At 42.4% G+C, this 17,121-nt stretch overlaps 1 protein-coding gene across 8 annotated transcripts in view; it reads left to right on the forward strand.

The window, feature by feature from the left end:
- The first annotated feature begins 701 nt into the window (after window positions 1-701).
- KCNS3 (potassium voltage-gated channel modifier subfamily S member 3) overlaps window positions 702-17,121 on the forward strand; it is a 42,699-nt gene continuing 26,279 nt past the window's right edge. For 4 of the 8 annotated variants that reach the window (XR_004749894.1, XR_004749893.1, XR_004749892.1 and 1 more), the window contains exons 1-2: window positions 714-777; window positions 2,467-2,486. The gene's annotated coding sequence lies outside the window, so the exon portion shown is untranslated. Of the gene's footprint in view, window positions 778-1,525; window positions 1,544-2,461; window positions 2,487-4,480; window positions 4,751-17,121 lie in introns of those variants that run through there. The other 4 variants (XM_035323036.1, XM_035323037.1, XM_035323039.1 and 1 more) reach the window with 4 other exon arrangements.

Consider the following 17,121-nt stretch of genomic DNA (forward strand, 5'->3'; position numbering starts at 1 on the left):
TGCAGAACCTTGAGGCAAAGCCACCCATGCTCCGCTTGAGCTCATCAGTGGCAGCAAAGCGATATCGGATCGATGCCGTTTGTGCTGTCGGGGTGCTGTCAGCACCATCAGTGCCCAAAAGCAGGAAGGTGGGAGTCCTGCAGCCCAAACCGGAGGGACCCCAGGGGCAGCCTTGGCATTGTCTCCTTTGCCCTGCTGGCTGCCCCTCTCCCCGCTCCTGGGCTGTGGGAGTGCGGGGCACTGCTCGGTAGGTGGCACGGGCAGGTCCCCACGCGTGCCTTAGGGACGGGACCCCACGGGTGCAGGATGCAGGGAGAAAAAGTGGGAGCTCTTCGGGAGAGGAGCAGGACCTCCACGGTGGAGAGGGGTTTTCCGTGAGCACTCATGAGGGACCCCCGGGTGCAAAGGAGGACCTCCGGTCTCAGTGCGGGACCCCTGGGGCGCTGTGCGGGACCCGCTGGTCTCAGTGCAGGACGCCCTCAGCCTCAGTTCGGGACCCCTCCGGCGTCAATTCGTGTCCCCTGCTCGCAGTGCTGCCCCCCGGGACCCCCCTAACCGGCAGCAGCGCGATTCCAGCCGCCCCGCCGGGAAGGTGCCAGTTTCTGGGCGGCTCCGGGACGGGAACCGGGCTCCGGAGGGGGGGCTCGGGGGGTGCCTGGGGCCGGGGTGGGGACTCGCCTGATCCCGCCCGCCGCCGCCTCCCTTCCCCTCCCACCGCCCGCTGCGCGGAGCCCGGCGGAGCCCGGCGGGGCAGGCGGCGGAGCCGGGCAGCTCCAGGTAGGCGGCACGGCACGGCATGGCACGGTATGGCATGGCATGGCACGGCATGGCACAGCTCGGTACCGGAGGTGCGATGGGTTCTCCTTGCGCTTTGCGGGGCAAACAGCCGGGGAAGGAGGAGGAGGATGAGGAAGAGGAGAGATGCTGCAGCTTGGTGCTGGGGAGCCCCGGCTCCCCTGAAATCGCTCCCGGAGCAATCCGTCCCCCCCCAAAAAGAAGCAGCCCCGGAGGTGGGGAACACTGGAGTTGCGGAGGGGACGAGGCGATGCTGGGGCGGCCGCGTGTTTCCTCGCCGACTTCTCCGCGGGTGCTTCCTAATGGCTTGTGAGGGAGCAGATCAATAGAGATGGCTCTGCGTCCCTTTCGCATTGCAGAGCTCTGCCTTGCCTTTTAAAAACACATTTAGATTAAAAAGTAAACTCGCTTTTAGGAGCCCTAAATCACTGCAGTAGCCACTGTGGGTACAGAAAGGCGAGAGAAGTGGCTTCTCACTGTGTGGCTGGTTTAAAGCAGACTTACTAAGTTGGAGATAGTTTCCCTGGTTTTAGATCCAAGGGGATTTTGAAAGGCCTTTCTCTTATAATAAAGACTTTTCTTACATGCTTCTGTTAGACAGTGAAAATCCTCACTGCTCATTTCTGGATTTTCTTGGCAGTGCGTGCTAGACCTATACCAACACTGTCTCTTTTTTCTGCCTGATCCAGACCACAACTGCTGGTTTTTCTGGGAGCTGGGCTCTGAGGCAGCACGTCTGCTGGGGAAGGTAGACCTCAAGATCTGAGCAGCAGCAGTGTATTGATTCCATTAGCAGAATTTACAGATCTACTGTCAGATCCCTTTTAACACAGTCGCTTTCCCAGAATTAAAGTTCTCCTCGGAGCATCTGTCGCAGGTCTAGGCCAATAGATGGCATAAGTTATTCAGACTAACATGCTAAGAGGATCTAGGAGGCAACAGTACACTTTGTGCAGGAGCCAGGGTTTTCGGGGGGTGTGTGCGAGTCAAATCCTGGGAGTCCTTATGATATATTGAGAAGGTCTCATTTTCAGAGGCATGTCCTGAGTCATGCTTTCTTACTTTCCTCAGTCAGCATTTTCCAAAATCTTTCACTGCTCAAAGCAGTTAGGGTTAAATCAGCCCCAGTTTTGACAGGATTTGATTAGTGATGATGTCCTAGGCTTAAGGGGTAGCAGAGGTGGGCTTTATTTATTTATTTATTTAATTACTTTGTGAGCTATATTTGTTATTCACTACAGGGTGGAAGCTGCCCATTGCAGTGATGTTGAGATCAGTAATCATTTGTTTTTTGTTGTTGTTGTTTGTTTATTTTTTAAATAGAGAACTTCATCTCCTTCTTGTTGCCTTCTACTTTTCTAAATTTCACTCCTCATAAAAGTAGCACTTGGGGCAATGGGAGACAAATGGCTAACAATGAAAAAACTTTGTGGATTCCTTATCCAAACTTCTGCTGAGACAGCACTGTGGATAGGCAAAGAGGATTTTATGTTCTGAAATTGGGTAAATGATTTATATATAGGTAGGTAAATAAATGATGATAAAAGAGCTTTAACTGACAATATTCATACCTAGCTTTTGTGTGGTGCTTGTTTTCTGTCAATTTCAAAATACTTCTTTTTATAAAGAGACACTAACATTTTTTTTTCAATTTTTTGTTTTCAGTTGCAGGAATTGAAAAAATCGGAATGGTACAGAAATAATATCCAAATCTCTTGGTTCTTTACTTTGTCTAATAGACATTCTTTATCCAGGCTTAAATGATTTGTTTAATTTGATCTTAAAATAAGCAAAATCTATGTGTATTTATAGCAGAGGACATTAATGCTATTGTTGAAGAGACTTTTCTCCTTGGACACAATATCTAAAGGTCTGTGTCTTATCAGGCTTAGCACTAAAATGGCTAAAAATGACAGGAGCCCTTCCACTCCCCATTTGTGTCTGTGGGCAAAAGAAAAGGTACAAATAGAGGTTTTCAGTTGAACTGATGCAAACTCCAGTGTGATCCCGAGAGTTATTCCAGAGGCTGGTGGGGTTGGATGTTTTCCTAAAATGTCTTGTCCTTTGAACAAACAGAGAGGTTCTAAGTAAAGTATATCTTTGCTCATGCTCTCTAGGACTTAGCAAATTCCCCAAGGCAAGAAGAATATAAGCACCTTAAACCTGAATAGATGATAAATCAGTATTAAGGCACTGGTATCGCCTTAGCTGTGGAACTACAGCTACAGGCAAAGTAAAACCAGCCATTAACTGTCAGTGCCAGGACCATAGGGTAGGCTCAGCCTTAATGCAAAGCGAAGTTCAGCAGCGACTGAGCTGAGCTGTGAAGGCACCTTAAAACCCGTATGGGGAATGGAGATGGCTGGGCTTTCCCCGTTCAGCCTTGATGCATGTGCCAGGGATGAGCACTTTGTTCTGGTGGAGCCCCCAGCGAAACTGGTGTTGGACACGGTGCCTGCCTCTGTGCTGGGACAGCTGCCAGACACCGCTGCCACTGCTCCTGGGCTGTGCGCTGCGAGCATCCTTCCTCTGTGCCAGCTGGGCATGCTGAGCCCCGTTTACTCCCAGGTAAAATAAATGCCAGTTAGCCAGGAGTGTGTGTGAAAGACAGATGCCCTGACACAAGCTAGAGTTGGAGTGAGCAGCAGAGTATAGCCTGTTGGGCAACGTCTTTCCCAACAGCCTGTCTGTTCTCTTAGTTACTCGTAAACAGGTTGTGGCCAGGCTTGCTTATTGTCTTTCCTCCCGGAATCCCTCTCTGGCTGTGGCTAAGTCCATTTGTTTGCAGCGCGCCTCCTGTCAAAAGGCTCTTGATTTAAAGAACTTGTTTACTTGCTACTGGGGCACGTATATTAAAAAGACCTGCCCAAGGCTAATGACTAGAAACAAGGCTCAAGTCTCTAAACTCGCATCATTCTCTGCCCTGCAAATTTTCAGTTACGGGATGTCTGCCAAGGACACATAATAAAACAGTGCTCATGAATAAATGAAATGTATTCCACTAACCTGTGGATATTTGCTTCTTATCTTGCTTGTGACCCATCTCTTTTTTTTTTTTTTTTTTCTTGTTCTCCTTCCATTCTTTTCTGTTTAGCTTCTTTCTCCTTGTCTAGACTTTGCTTTCTCCTTTGTCATTTGTGGGATCATCCTTATTCTCTTCCTGTGTTGCCTCTTTGTTTCCTGGGGGGGAACACCCCCAGAAGGCCAGGCCTGTTTGATTGCCTCTGTGTGGTTCAGTGCAAAGGGCCAAACCCTCACCTTAGAGCAGCAGTCCTTGACCTGTTGCAGTTGATGGTTCTGCACCAGATGATGCCAGATGTTCAGCTGCTCCAAGGCATGACCCCAATTTGCTTCTCCATTCTCCACCATTTGTTCTTTGATATACATCATTTCCCTCTGAGCCCTTTTATTTTTTCCATATTTTAATAACACTTCTACCCTTTATACTCTATTTCCCATTTTATTTGAATCTGTTCTATTCTGTCTTGTCTTCCTGTCATTCATAGTATATCTAGAGTCCTAACAGTACTGTGTTAAACTGCTGTCATCTCCTATTTGTTGATAACTTGTTCTTTTTTTTTTTTTTTTCTTTTTATTTGAAAGGAAATTCTGTATTTGATGCTTGAATTTATTATTTTTATTTTTATTTTTATTAATTATTCTGCTCTATAAGAGATGCCTTTAAAATATTTATCTTGCCTGGAAAGAAAGATGGTCTTGACTGTGTTGGTCCTTATTTTCTGAGACAGCTCATTCCACACTCATTTTCAAAAGAGATTTGTCTTCTGGAAAGAAGAGATTTTTACCTTAAGTCCAATGTGGCCACTGTTCTTGTTCTGGAGATTTCTTTGCTCTGGAATCAGGTCATTTGCAGTGTTACAGATAAAGCCTGAGACCTTGAACTTCGCTGTAAGGAGCTAGGATAAGTCTGAAGCAAGCATGATCATCTATGTGGGTAAGTTCTTGGTAACATTTGTGTAGAGGACTGTGGAAGGCTTCACTCAGTTTAATTCCTCTAAATTGTTTTCCTCACTGATATCTGTTCTGCTACACACTCCTGATTCAGTAGCAGCAAGAAATGAAATGCAGTTGTCCCCTGTTGCACAGCAGGTTGTCCTGGCAAGGTGTGTGTGCTCTGAAGATGCATCTACTTTGTGGGAGCCACATGTGCTCTGAAGAAAGTTGTCTTGGGGTAAAGACTAATAAACAACCTTTTTTTTCTCCCCCCCTCCTTTTTTTTTTTTTTTTTTTTTTTTTTTTTTTTTAGGAGGGGGTAGGAACCAACATGGAGAAAACAAAGTGTGGCTGGTTTAAGGAGGACAGGTTACTTATCATCTGAGTTAGAAAGAATTTTGCTTCCCTGTTCTTTCCTCCACTTTTGCACATTTTTGTCCTTTGTTCATCAGTGTGGACAAGCAATTTAGATGCCAGCTGGTATCTTAAGAACTGGTTAATTCTTCAATGTGCTCGTTCATTCCAGTCCAGTGCTGTTCTCATGACAGGCTCAGGGCTCAGCCTGTGCAGAGGGTTGCTGGTCTCTCTCCCCTTTCAGTTCTCACAAAAAGCAAAGCAAAGACAGAGCCTTTATAGATTTGGGAATGTTGAGGTAGAACATGTTGGCCTGCTGTGTGATGTTGAACGGGTCACCCCTCAAGTCTCAGGTTCTGCTTCCAAAGCAAAGAACTGAAGGTATCTGCTTCACAGCAGTTTAAAGTTAATAAAATGATACAAGATTTATGGACAGAAAGTGTCTTGTATGTAATAGTGTTGTACAACTTTATATTAGCAATTTGCTGCCCCATATAGGGGGCATTTTATATTCCTCTGCATTTTATTTTTCTCCGAGCCTAACAAATTGATTGCTGATGTTGATGTAACTACAAGCAAGTTACCTGTGGGAGGCAGATAACCAACTCAGGAAAAATCTATGAACAGTTTTTATTTGCATAGAGGATTTAAGAAACAGCCTGGATAGTTTGCCAAAAATTGGAGGTGCTTCTGATAGCTTCATGCTGCTCCTTGCTTCTCTTCTACCTCCTCCCCTTGAGCTGACAAGAGCTGAGGCTGTTTCCAGTGATGTTAACTGCCATGCAGACTTCTGCACAGACACCTCCCTGATACAGGGGGAAAAAGTGCTGCAGAGGGCAAGAGGATTCTCATTTCTTACTTTAGTAGGAGAAAAATTAACCTTGTAGTTTGTGAGACAATAAATGTACAATATAAATTTAGTGTATGATTGCTGTCAATCAGTATATCAGTGTGTTTAAAGGGTAGTGGTGGGGAGGATGTCCCAAAGAAGACTTTTATTACAGTGCTTTTATATATATATATATATATATATATATATTATTTTTAAAATTAAAATTCTTCACTTATCTGAATCCCTGTAAGTGCTGATTTAACTGGATTACAATTCCAAAGCTGCTTTGTAATTTTATGAACTTGGTTTATTGCCAATTGAAAGAAGAACAAATAGAGCCATAAGTTAGATTTAGATTTTGAAAATAACCAACTCATTACTGCAGCCCAAATTTAAGTTAGTCCTTGGTGTTTTAGCTCTAGCTTGTGACAAGAAGCTTTGAATGATGGTTTCAGCATGACATTTTAGTGGCACCTTTTCCCTGAATAAGCTGCAGAAAAGGATGCTGCCTTGTATATCCTTCTTAAGCTAAGAAACTCTGTGTGCCTGCCTGTTCAGTGCAATGTTTGCACTGAAAAGGACAGCCAGTGTGGATCAATACTGCTCTTTTAATTCATCCATGAAACCGGTAAAAGCTTGAGCTGAGGAAAAGGGATAGCAAGGGTCCTCGCTGGTATTTTAGCTCAGTGCCTTTAGTCTGGAAACAGTAATGGTGGTTATGGTCTTTTTTTTTTTTTTTTTTTGTAAGCTGTTCTTCTCAGGGACTTGTGCTTTTCATCTTACAGTTTTCTGTCTGTTACGCCAGGCAAAGAACAGTTTTTCCCCCTTACTTTGATTAATTTGTTAGGATGACAAAAAGGTGAAAAACTAAGGACAAATCAGTTCTTTGGGTCTCAACAGTATATCTGATGCTCACAAGAAGTTTGTGGGTACATGGAAAACTGTGAAGCTCATAAATGAGAAGAGCTTAATGTACAAGCACGAGTCTCTGTTGGCTTCTCTAGCAGTTGTTGGCCCTAGACCTGTGACTTGGATCTCACAGACATTCAGACATTTTTCTCTCGGTGATAAATCCTAGTGATTACAGCAGGTAGCAAGTGTTTTTGCATTCGCATACAAAGTCTGAATGTTAAAGGGCTTCCCAGAGGCCTCTGAGGAACTGCTTGTCCTGATTTCAGCTGAGATAGAGTTAATTTTCCTCATAGTGGCTGCTGTGGTGCTATGTTTTGGATTTAGCAGAAAATTAATGTTGATAACATGCCAATGTTTTGGTTGCAGCAGATCAGTGCTCATAAGTCAAGGACTTTTCAGCTTCTCATACCACCCTGCGAGCAAGTAGCCTGTGGGTGCACAAGAAGCTGGGAGGCCAAAGGGCTATTTCATGCCATAGAACATCATGATGAAAAATAAAACAGGGAGCTGGTTGGGCATTGGTCAAGGACTGTTGAACAGTTGCATTGTGCATCACTTTTTTTTTTTTTTTGGATATACTTCTGTCATTATCATTATTATTATTTTAATTTCCTTTCTTTTCTGTCCTATTAAACTGTCTTTACTTCAACCCATGCGTTTTACCTTTTTTCCGATTCTCTCCCCTATCCCACTGTGGGGGGAAGTGAGTGAACAGCTGTGTGGTGCTGAGCTGCCTGCCAGGTTACACTGCAACACTGCTGCACAAATGAAGCAAAAGGCAGGACACTTTGCACCTCTTCCTTCCCTGCAGAATGAGTTGTCCTTTGGCTTCCTGATGTGATGCACTGCTGAATGTTGGCTGTTTTCTTTGAAACTTGTAGCCTTGCCCTCCTTGTATAATCATTCTGTTTCTCTCTAAGGTTTTATTGAGCACATACTGAAGTACTTCATTTAAATGTAGACCAGAAGAAAGAAATGTGATTTCAGGTGTCTTCTTCTTTATCCCAGTGAATTGTAGATTAGCTCTGCTGCTAAGGTCAAATGGGTCTTTGCTTAAAGTGGTGCTTAGTGATACTTTGCTTTAAGCAGCAGCTTATAAAGGGAAACTACCAACTGACAACAAATATGTACTGTTCTTAAATTAGTTTCTTCTGATGCACTGAATATGCTTAATTAAATCCTGCTCTGAATTCTTCCCTACTTCAAGGCTAAGGAAAGTCTCTGAAACATAACTTCTCTCAGCTCAGAATGAGGCTTGGAAAGTGCCCATGAAGTCTTGTGTCCATGCATACTTATGAGTTTGGGTAGTGAAGTGGGAACATAACAGTGCTTAATTTAACACAAAAAAATTGCAGTAAGGGAAACACTGACAGATTCATCTCCTTTTTGGTGGATAAGTAGTTTGGTTCTTAGATGTCTTTCTGGACCTGTTGGTAGAAGACTGACTCTCCACTGTTTTTCTTTTGCAATCCTTGGGGCTCTTTGTGGGAGTTCTGAATCTGTCTAGCTGAAGTTTACCCCAGGCAAAAACCTAAGAAATCCATTGCCCTGTCAAAATCTTCAGCAAAACCTTTGCTTTCCCTTTATGGGATTAAAATTTTACCTAGCCATCTGTCCTCATTTTTCTCCTCTGGACATTCATATCGGTCATCTTAGACATTAGAAGACTACATTTGTAGAGGTAGGGTGGGAGAAGGATGGAGGGCAAGGGCTGTTTCCACCTTCTGAAATTCCTTCTAATTTGGTTTGTTTTGATACTCTTAACCAATTTTTCTGTCATTGAAAAACAATGGTAAAAATTACCCCTGAGTAACTTTAAAGGACTTGACTTTGAGTCCTGGGTTGAGTAAATGGCTGTATTGTTATGGACTGTGCAAACACATTTATTAGTTTTGCCAGAATACAATCCATTCACATAACACCTCTGGTACCTCACAAGTTATGCCAATATGAGGTATTATTTTACCTGTGTAAATCCAGGTGTTAGCAGCTAGTCTTCCAGAGAAAAAGGGATGGTTAATAATACTGAAAGGTGCTGAAATGAATTGCACTCATAGGCTAATGCTTATTCAGTGAAAAACTTATTTGCTGGCTGTTCCTTTTTGCATAGAAGGACAATGCCTCAGCTATTTCTGTGAATACTCAATTGAACACTTGTGTAGTGATGCAATTTTATATCTTAGCCTGTCTTATACCTGCCTCACACCTTTTCTGGCAAATGCCCTTCTTGCTAAATGCTTTGTGAGAACAGCCAAGTTGAAGTAATCGGGGAGGTTAGTGAGGCTGAGATGGCTAATACTACATCGGTATGCTGAAGGCATGCTGCTAAAAAGGTTTTAATGTCCTGGCAAAATTCCATCCAGGCTTCAACAACCCCATCCAACAGTACAGGCTAGGGGACTGACTGAATGGAAAGTAGCTCTGAAGAGAAGAACGTGGGTGTCTTGGTAGATAACATACTGAACACGAGTCAACAGCATGCTCTTGCAGTGAAAGGCTAAGCTTTAAGAGAAAGGCTGTAGCTAGCAGATCCACAGAAGCAGTTATTTCTATCTGACTGTATCTGGACTATGTCCAGCTTTGGGCTCCCCACTACAAGAAGGATATTAACATACTGGAGTGAGTCCCACAGAGGGCCATCAAAATGGTCAGGGGATGGAGCACACAGCATACAAGGGGAGACTGACAGAGATGTGCTTATTCAACGTGGAGAAGAGAAGACTTGGGGAAACTTTACTGTAGTCAACAGTTACCTGATGGGTGGGTACAGAGGAGACAAAGCTAAACTTTTTTCAAAGGTGTGCAGCAATGGGATGAGAGCCAGTGTACTCAAGTTGGAATGTAAGAGCTTCTGGTTAGACATTAAGAAAATATTCTCATTATAAGAGGGGTCATATACTGGCCAGTGGCCCAGAGGGTTTGAGAATTCTCCACCTCTGCAGACATTCAAAATTCAATTGGCCCTGTGCAACCTGCTGTAACTGGACTTGCTCTGATCATTGCATTGGACAAGATAGCCCGCAGAAGACCATTTCAAAACAGATTAGTTTGTGATGCTACCTGGAAAGTCAAAGAGAGGAGTGGAATAAAGTGATGTCCACTATTTGAGTGCTGGGCATGTGCCCAAAATGCAAGAAATGAAACCGAAGTATGGGTAAACTTTACAGACTGGCTCTGAATAGTATGTCCCTAGAACTTGGTCTGTACCTAATGCTTCTGTAGCACAATGCTACCCTCCTTTTCCCACTCTGAGATGGCATCTGATGGTTACAGCTAGCGGGCTTGATCTGTAGCTAGTTGGCTAGAAGTCTGGTCCCAAATCCTTTGTTGTATCCAGAGGATTCTATGCTTTAAAAAGTGTCTCTTGCAGATATTGTCTCTGGCTGCCTCAGCATACCCTCCCTTAGCACGTGTCCTCATGTCATGCATACTCACACATTCACACGTTATAAAAGTTATTTGAATTATTTGAAAATGATTTTCAGATCCAAGGAGACAGCAGAACTTATATCAGTGAGATCTGGAGCTTTGCTTCAGAGCTGTCTTGGGTCAAGAGATTTTTTTTAATTATTATTATTTTTTTTTTTGTTTCTGAACACAGTGACTCCTTTAGTGAAAGAGAATTACTTCAGACACAAAGGTTTTTACAGTTTTTTAAGCTGAAGGTTTCACCCAGAATATCCACAATAACAATTACTTGTGTTCTTGTTGCCTAAGAGACTCTGCAAATATGTTGGAGAATTTCCCTAGGATAAAGAAAACCTTTCCTTATCACTGAGATTAATAGATTTTCCTCAAAACATTTAAAAATGTAGATATATAAAAAACCCATGTCACTTTAGCTACTCAGACTGCAAAGTAAAATTAGATATGTAGCAAAGGAAGAAAATGAATCATTAAGAAGATTTTGGAGATAGCCTGTTTCTACTGTCTGTCCTCGGTGACTTGATCCCATTCCAAATCTACTCTGTTTATATATCCATGGACTTGAACTGCAGCACAGGATGCTTAAGTAGAAATTAGGAAAACAACTTTGAGGGGACAAGGGCATTCAAGCACTGGACTAGATTCCACAACCTCTCTGGGCAGTCTTTATCGTGGGAGATTAAATAAACATCTGTCAAAATTTGTTTAGGAATAACTGATCCTGCCTTGAAGAAAGGGAGGGTTTGAATTAGATATCTCTTCAGGGTTCATTCCCAACTTAATTTCTGCAGTCACTGGTATGTTACTAACACAACCATTATATATATATATATATATATAAAGTGATTGAGACGCACCCATAATAATATTGTAGACAGAGTTTTTAAAGCAGTTTATCCCAAAGCTAGAGCTTTACAGAATAAAACTTGCATGGATTCAAAAGTTATGGGTAGCCAATTCAGTGGTTTAACATTGTGCCATCCATGGCTGAATTGTCCTTTTAGATATTTTGGTTCTGAGTCTGAGTGCAAGTGAAGGTGTGATTGCTAGTACAGGAAGGACTGATTTCAGATGTCTCATAAAAGGTTTTCTTGCTGTGATGTCCTATACACAGCACAGTCCTGGGTTTTATGTTCATAGGTGTCTCCTCTCAGCATAAGGTGGGAAAATCTTGCTTTTTGTGTGTACAGATTTGTCCTTGTTCAGAAAAACCATTTCATCCAATCCAACTGAGTTTTGCAAATTGACTTTGTGTGCTTTACAAATATTATCTTGCTTCTAAAAAATAAATATTACTACTACTAGTAGAATCATAGAATCATAGAATATCCCGAGTTGGAAGGGACCCGTAAGGATCATCAAGTCCAACTCCTGGCACCGCACAGGTCTGCCCAAAAGTTTAGACCATGTGACTAAGTGCACAGTCCAATCATTTCTTAAATCCAGACAGGCTTGGTGCAATGACTACTTCACTGTGGAGTCTGTTCCAGTGTGCAACCACCCTCTCGGTGAAGAACCTCTTCCTGATGTCCAGCCTAAACTTCCCCTGCCTCAGCTTAACATTCTTCCTGCTGGTCCTATCACTGGTGATAACGGAGAATAGATCACCTGCCTCTCCACTACCTCGCGAGGAAGTTGTAGACTGCAATGAGGTCCCCCCTCAGCCTCCTCTTCTCCAGGCTGAACAGGTGTCCTGGTTTCAGTTAGGACAGTTATTTTTCCTCCTAGTAGCTGGTAGGGTGCTATGTTTTGGATTAGGATGAGAAGAGTGCTGATAACATGCTGATGTTTTAATTGCTGCAGAGCACTGCTTATACTAAGCCAAGGACTTTTCATCTTCTCGCTCTGTCCTGCCAGCGGGCAGGCTGGGGGTGCAGCAAGAGCTGGGAGGGGACAGACCCAGGACAGCTGACCCAAACTGACCAAAGGGGTATTCCATACCATCTGACGTCATGCTGAACAATATATAGGGGTGGCTAGCCGGGGTGGGGGGGCTGGCTGCTCGGGGTTGGGCTGGGCATCGGTCAGCGGGTGGTGAGCAATTGCATTGTGCATCATTTGTTTGTACATATTATTATTATTATCATTATTATTTTCTATCTTAATAAACTGTCTTAACTCACAGGCTTCACTTTCCCGTTTCTCTCCCCCATCCCAGAGAGGGAGGGGGGAGGGTGAGCGAACGGCTGTGTGGTGTTTAGCTGCCAGCCAGGTTAAACCACAACAACAGGCCCAGTGACCTCAACCGCTCCTCATATGTCTTCCCCTCTAGGCCCTTCACCATCTTCAGTGCCCTCCTCTGGACACTCCCCAATGGTTTAATGTCCTTTTTGTACTGTGGTGCCCAAAACTGCACACAGTACTTAAGGTGAGGCCACACCAGCGCAGAATAGAGTGGGACAATCACTTCCCTCGACCGACTAGCAATGCAGTGCTTGATGCACCCCAGGATACAGTTGGCCCTCCTGGCTGCCAAGGCACACTGCTGGCTCATATTCAACTTGCTGTCTACCACAATCCCCAGATCCCTCTCTGCGGGGCTGCTCTCCAGCGTCTCATTGCCCAGTCTGTACGTCAGGGTTGCCCCGTCTCATGTGCAGGACCCGGCACTTGCTTTTGTTAAACTTCATGCAGTTGGTGATTGCCCAGCTCTCCAACCTGTCCAGATCTCTCTGAAAGGCTTTTCCACCCTCTTCCGGGTCCACAACTCCTCCAAGTTTGGTGTTGTCAGCAAATTTGCTCAAAACACCTTCTGGTCCTGCATCCAAATCATTTATAAAAGCATTGAAGAGGACTGGCCCTAAAATGGAGCCTTGAGGGACCCCACTAGTGACCATCTGCCAGCCAGATGTGTCCCCATTTACCACAACCCTTTGAGCCCTGCCCATCAGCCAATTGCTCACCCATCGTATGATGTTTTTGTTTAGCTGTATGCTGGACATTTTGTCCAGTAGGATCCTATGGGACACCGTTTCAAAAGCTTTGCTGAAGTCCTAAAAGGTCACATCAGCTGGTTTCCCTTGATCAGCTAGATGGGTGATGGTATCATAGAAGGAAATCAAATTTGTCAAATTTGTCTGGTGACATGGGTTGCAGTTGTACATGGACAGCTGATCTGCTGTGTGACTTCAGGCATGCTGTTTTCCCTACCTGGGTATCTGCATCATCTTAATTGCTTAGGCAATTAACCTTTACCAATTATCTTTATGAGTAAAATAGAGTTTCACCTCTAAGTAGCCAATGATCAAAATGAGAATGAGGAATTATTTTTAAGAAATAGACCAGTGTGCCTTTATTCCATGCCATTTTTCCTTTCTGGAAAAGTGTCTGAGTCTGGGATCAAGTATCAGATGTTTTTGACTGCTAGTGGTAACACAAACTACCAGAATAAGTGTAGCAATAGGATTTTGTGTTCATTGTGCTTGTTGGAGAAGTACTAGAATGGGAACAATGTAGGACTCAGTAGAAAATAAAGTTCAGAATATTGTTTTAAGGAAGGGAATCATTAAATTGCAGAGCCATTGGGAATGTTGTAGGGTTCCAGACTTGTTACCTGTCAAAATGTGTGTTATTCCCAGGAACATTTCAGGTTATGAAAATGGTACCTTTTTCTTTCTATCTTCTTTTATTTTTTTATTTTTTATTTTTAATAATGTTATAAGATGACATTCTGGTAACTGGGTGGTATGAAATCTTGCTCCCTTCCTTTTATGTATATGAGAAAGCAATTCAGACCACACACCATGTTCCCAAAGAAGCTTCTGTCATGTAGATGCTACGGCTGGTAGTTTTTTCTTGCCCCTTTCTTATTCCCACCCCTTGGCATACACTCTGTTCTCGCCAGCATCCTCATAGCAGAATTCCATATGCAAATTAGGCACCTTATGGGTTGTGTCATCTAGGCTGCTTATCTAGTTAATATAGAGAAGGACTTCTCTAACAGGTGATTCACCCCACCTGAAAACACGTGCCCAAGAAAAGTAGTATGAGATATGTGCCTGAGGGGTCAACTCCTCTATTCTTGCTTATGTCCTTTCACTCTGAGTTATAATAGTTCTATTCCTTCCTTCACCAATACAGTCATTTAGGGCATGTGATGTTTTAAAGGAAACGTATTTTGCTTTGAAGACTGATCTTCCACAGGTACAGATGTTTAAATAATTTTATATTTTATTGCCAGCAGTGCTTATAACAGCTACCATTGTTTCTAGATGATTATCATTTCTTTCTGTTTTCCATAATAATGAAAAGATGTACGAGCATTTGGTGCAATTTCAATTTCTGAAAGTCTGTTGACATCAACAGTATTGTACCAGGGATGAATTTGACCAAATAGGTTTATGTGGAAGTAACATCAGAACAAAATTTGACCTTGGAGGCTATACTGAATCCATTTAAAGAGAAATCTAGCTGCATGATTCTTTTATTCTCAAAACATTTTACTATATTATTCTGGATAAGGGATGTCACTGTTAATACAATATATAAAATAAACAACAACTGAGCAAATAATTTATCTGATGAACTTATCATCTTTGCCTCACAGGATATAAATAACCACAGAACAGTTTCAGATGGTCTTGCTATTTGTTCTAGATGACTTTTTTTCTTTTAGCTTAGCTTGTGCCACCACAGACTGCAAATGGTTTTGCAGTGAACTTGACAGCATCAAATATTACAAAATATGGTTGGTTACAGGTAATATCACAATAAGAGAGGTTGCAACAAATAATATTGCCTTGCATATTTTCAGGCTTAATTATGTGTGCTCAAGTAGTTACAACTGCCCAGCTGACAAGTAGTAACTTCAGTTGTACTGACTGGATTTCAGTCCAAATCATTAAATGTGATTGATTAAGTAAATTATATACACATTTAGCTGTTTTACTATGCTCAGTGAGCAAGAAAGCATACACAGTGCACTTGGTTGGTGCATTAGGCAAGTATTTGCCCTGTGGTGTGTGGTTCCAAATCCAAACACTTTCAAAACTGGTGAAAGTTTTGACTCTGAACCGAAGTTGTTAGGGCCATATCCATAGTTTTAAAAGTAGATGTCTAAAGATCCACATATGTAGGTAGGGTATTTTCTCTGGAAATTAGCAAAGTCAGAACCTAGGTGGTCGTCTGCATCATGAGGAGGAATAATCTGATGCCTGGTGATAGCTGGGTGCCCAAACAAGACGCCTGAGAGTGAATTCTCTCAAAACTCAGATTTCTGAAATGGGGAACTTGGAATGGAAATTGTTCACAATTATTAGATTATTTGGGAAAACAACAACAACAAAATGAGCTCTTGAAAAATTTTCAGTTACAAAGATTTCCCCGTCCTTCCAAGTTCAGGTCAGTATTGTAACTTTTTATTTCACTGTGAACAGGACTAGGGCCTTTTATATTTATAACCTTTCTAATTACAGGAAAACATCATGAAATGTGAGTGTGTCTTAATCTTGAGAGACTTATGAAGTGCTGTGGTGTAATAAGCAGAAGGTGAGGCTATAGACAATTTAGCCATGAAATAAACTAGTAGAAAATCTGTAGGGACTTGCTGCTTTCAAATATTTTAAGTAGCAAAGCATGGCATAGTCTATCCAACCATAAATCAGTTCAGCTTCCTTTCCCTTGTGCCTGGATAATCACAGACAGATTTATGCTAACAAAAGCTGAAGCTGTCCCAATTTGGAATTACCAGTAGTTGAGGCACTACCATAGTTAAATGTGCAACAAAAAGACGTCAAAAAAGATGTGCTGTAGCTTGTGATGAGTCCCTAACTGAGTACAGGGACTTTGTATAGAGAGTATGGGAGTGATAATTGAGAAAGAGAAACTTTCCTGATGAATAACTTTGTGGTGTGGAGTTCACATCCTCAGTAAAAACATTTTAGATGGATGTTCCAGAAGAGGATGGAAACCACAATTTGTGCTACTTTATACATCCATGGTGTAGCTCTCTCAAAGGGACCATATATACAAACACTGTCTCTGTGGCTCTCCTTTTGTGAGCTTTAGGGATTTCACAGCATGCTAAAAGCCCAGAAATTTGCTATCTCCTTTCCAAGCCAGACAATGGGTCTGTGGCATCACCAATAATGTATGACTTCAGAAGTGCTGGCTAAAGCCCATCTACAATTTGGATTGGAAGAGTTGGATCCTGTTGTTTTGATTTTTATTCTAATGTTTATATCCTTTTCACACAGCTTTCCTTATGATTGGCTTTTATTTGGCCCTCAAGCTTAACATTTGGAACTTCTATCGAATGTTTTTTTTTTTTTTTTTTTTTTTTTTATCTCAGAAAATAATGTTGATTCTCGCAGTAAACATCTTTCTTTTGTGTTTTGTTTCATTTTCTATTCTATTCTATATGAGCTCTTATCCAGTAGCTCATCAAACAAACTGAATCAATTAAAGCAACCAAGTAACTAACATCTGCTATGTGTTTGCTTCCTTTCTTATACTCTCTCCAGGGCAAGAAGTATGTGCTTTGGAATACTTAGCAGTCTATTATGGTATATATGAATACTTGTTGTTTACAGAAGGCAAGATCAAATAAGTTGATGGTGTACTTCAAGTTGGGAGTTGCAAAGCTTATGGAAGCTCTGTGTTAGGATGTTCATGATGCAGGCTTTGGCACTCCAGGAAAGCATCATTTCAAGATGAGCACAGTTTTACCATTGAATAAAAATGTCCACCCTGTGCTGAGAGAGAAGTTGTCATCTGTGGTCTTTGCCCAGGGGTTGGAGTCACTTGTTTAAATGCCACAAATTGTTCTGATGGTGCCTGGCACAATATCATGGAAATGTTAGACTGAGTCCAGAGGAGAGCCACGAGGATGATCAAAGGTCTGGAGCATC

This window comes from Oxyura jamaicensis, chromosome 3 (assembly GCF_011077185.1).
Source record: "Oxyura jamaicensis isolate SHBP4307 breed ruddy duck chromosome 3, BPBGC_Ojam_1.0, whole genome shotgun sequence".
Classification (NCBI taxonomy): Eukaryota; Metazoa; Chordata; class Aves; order Anseriformes; family Anatidae; genus Oxyura; species Oxyura jamaicensis.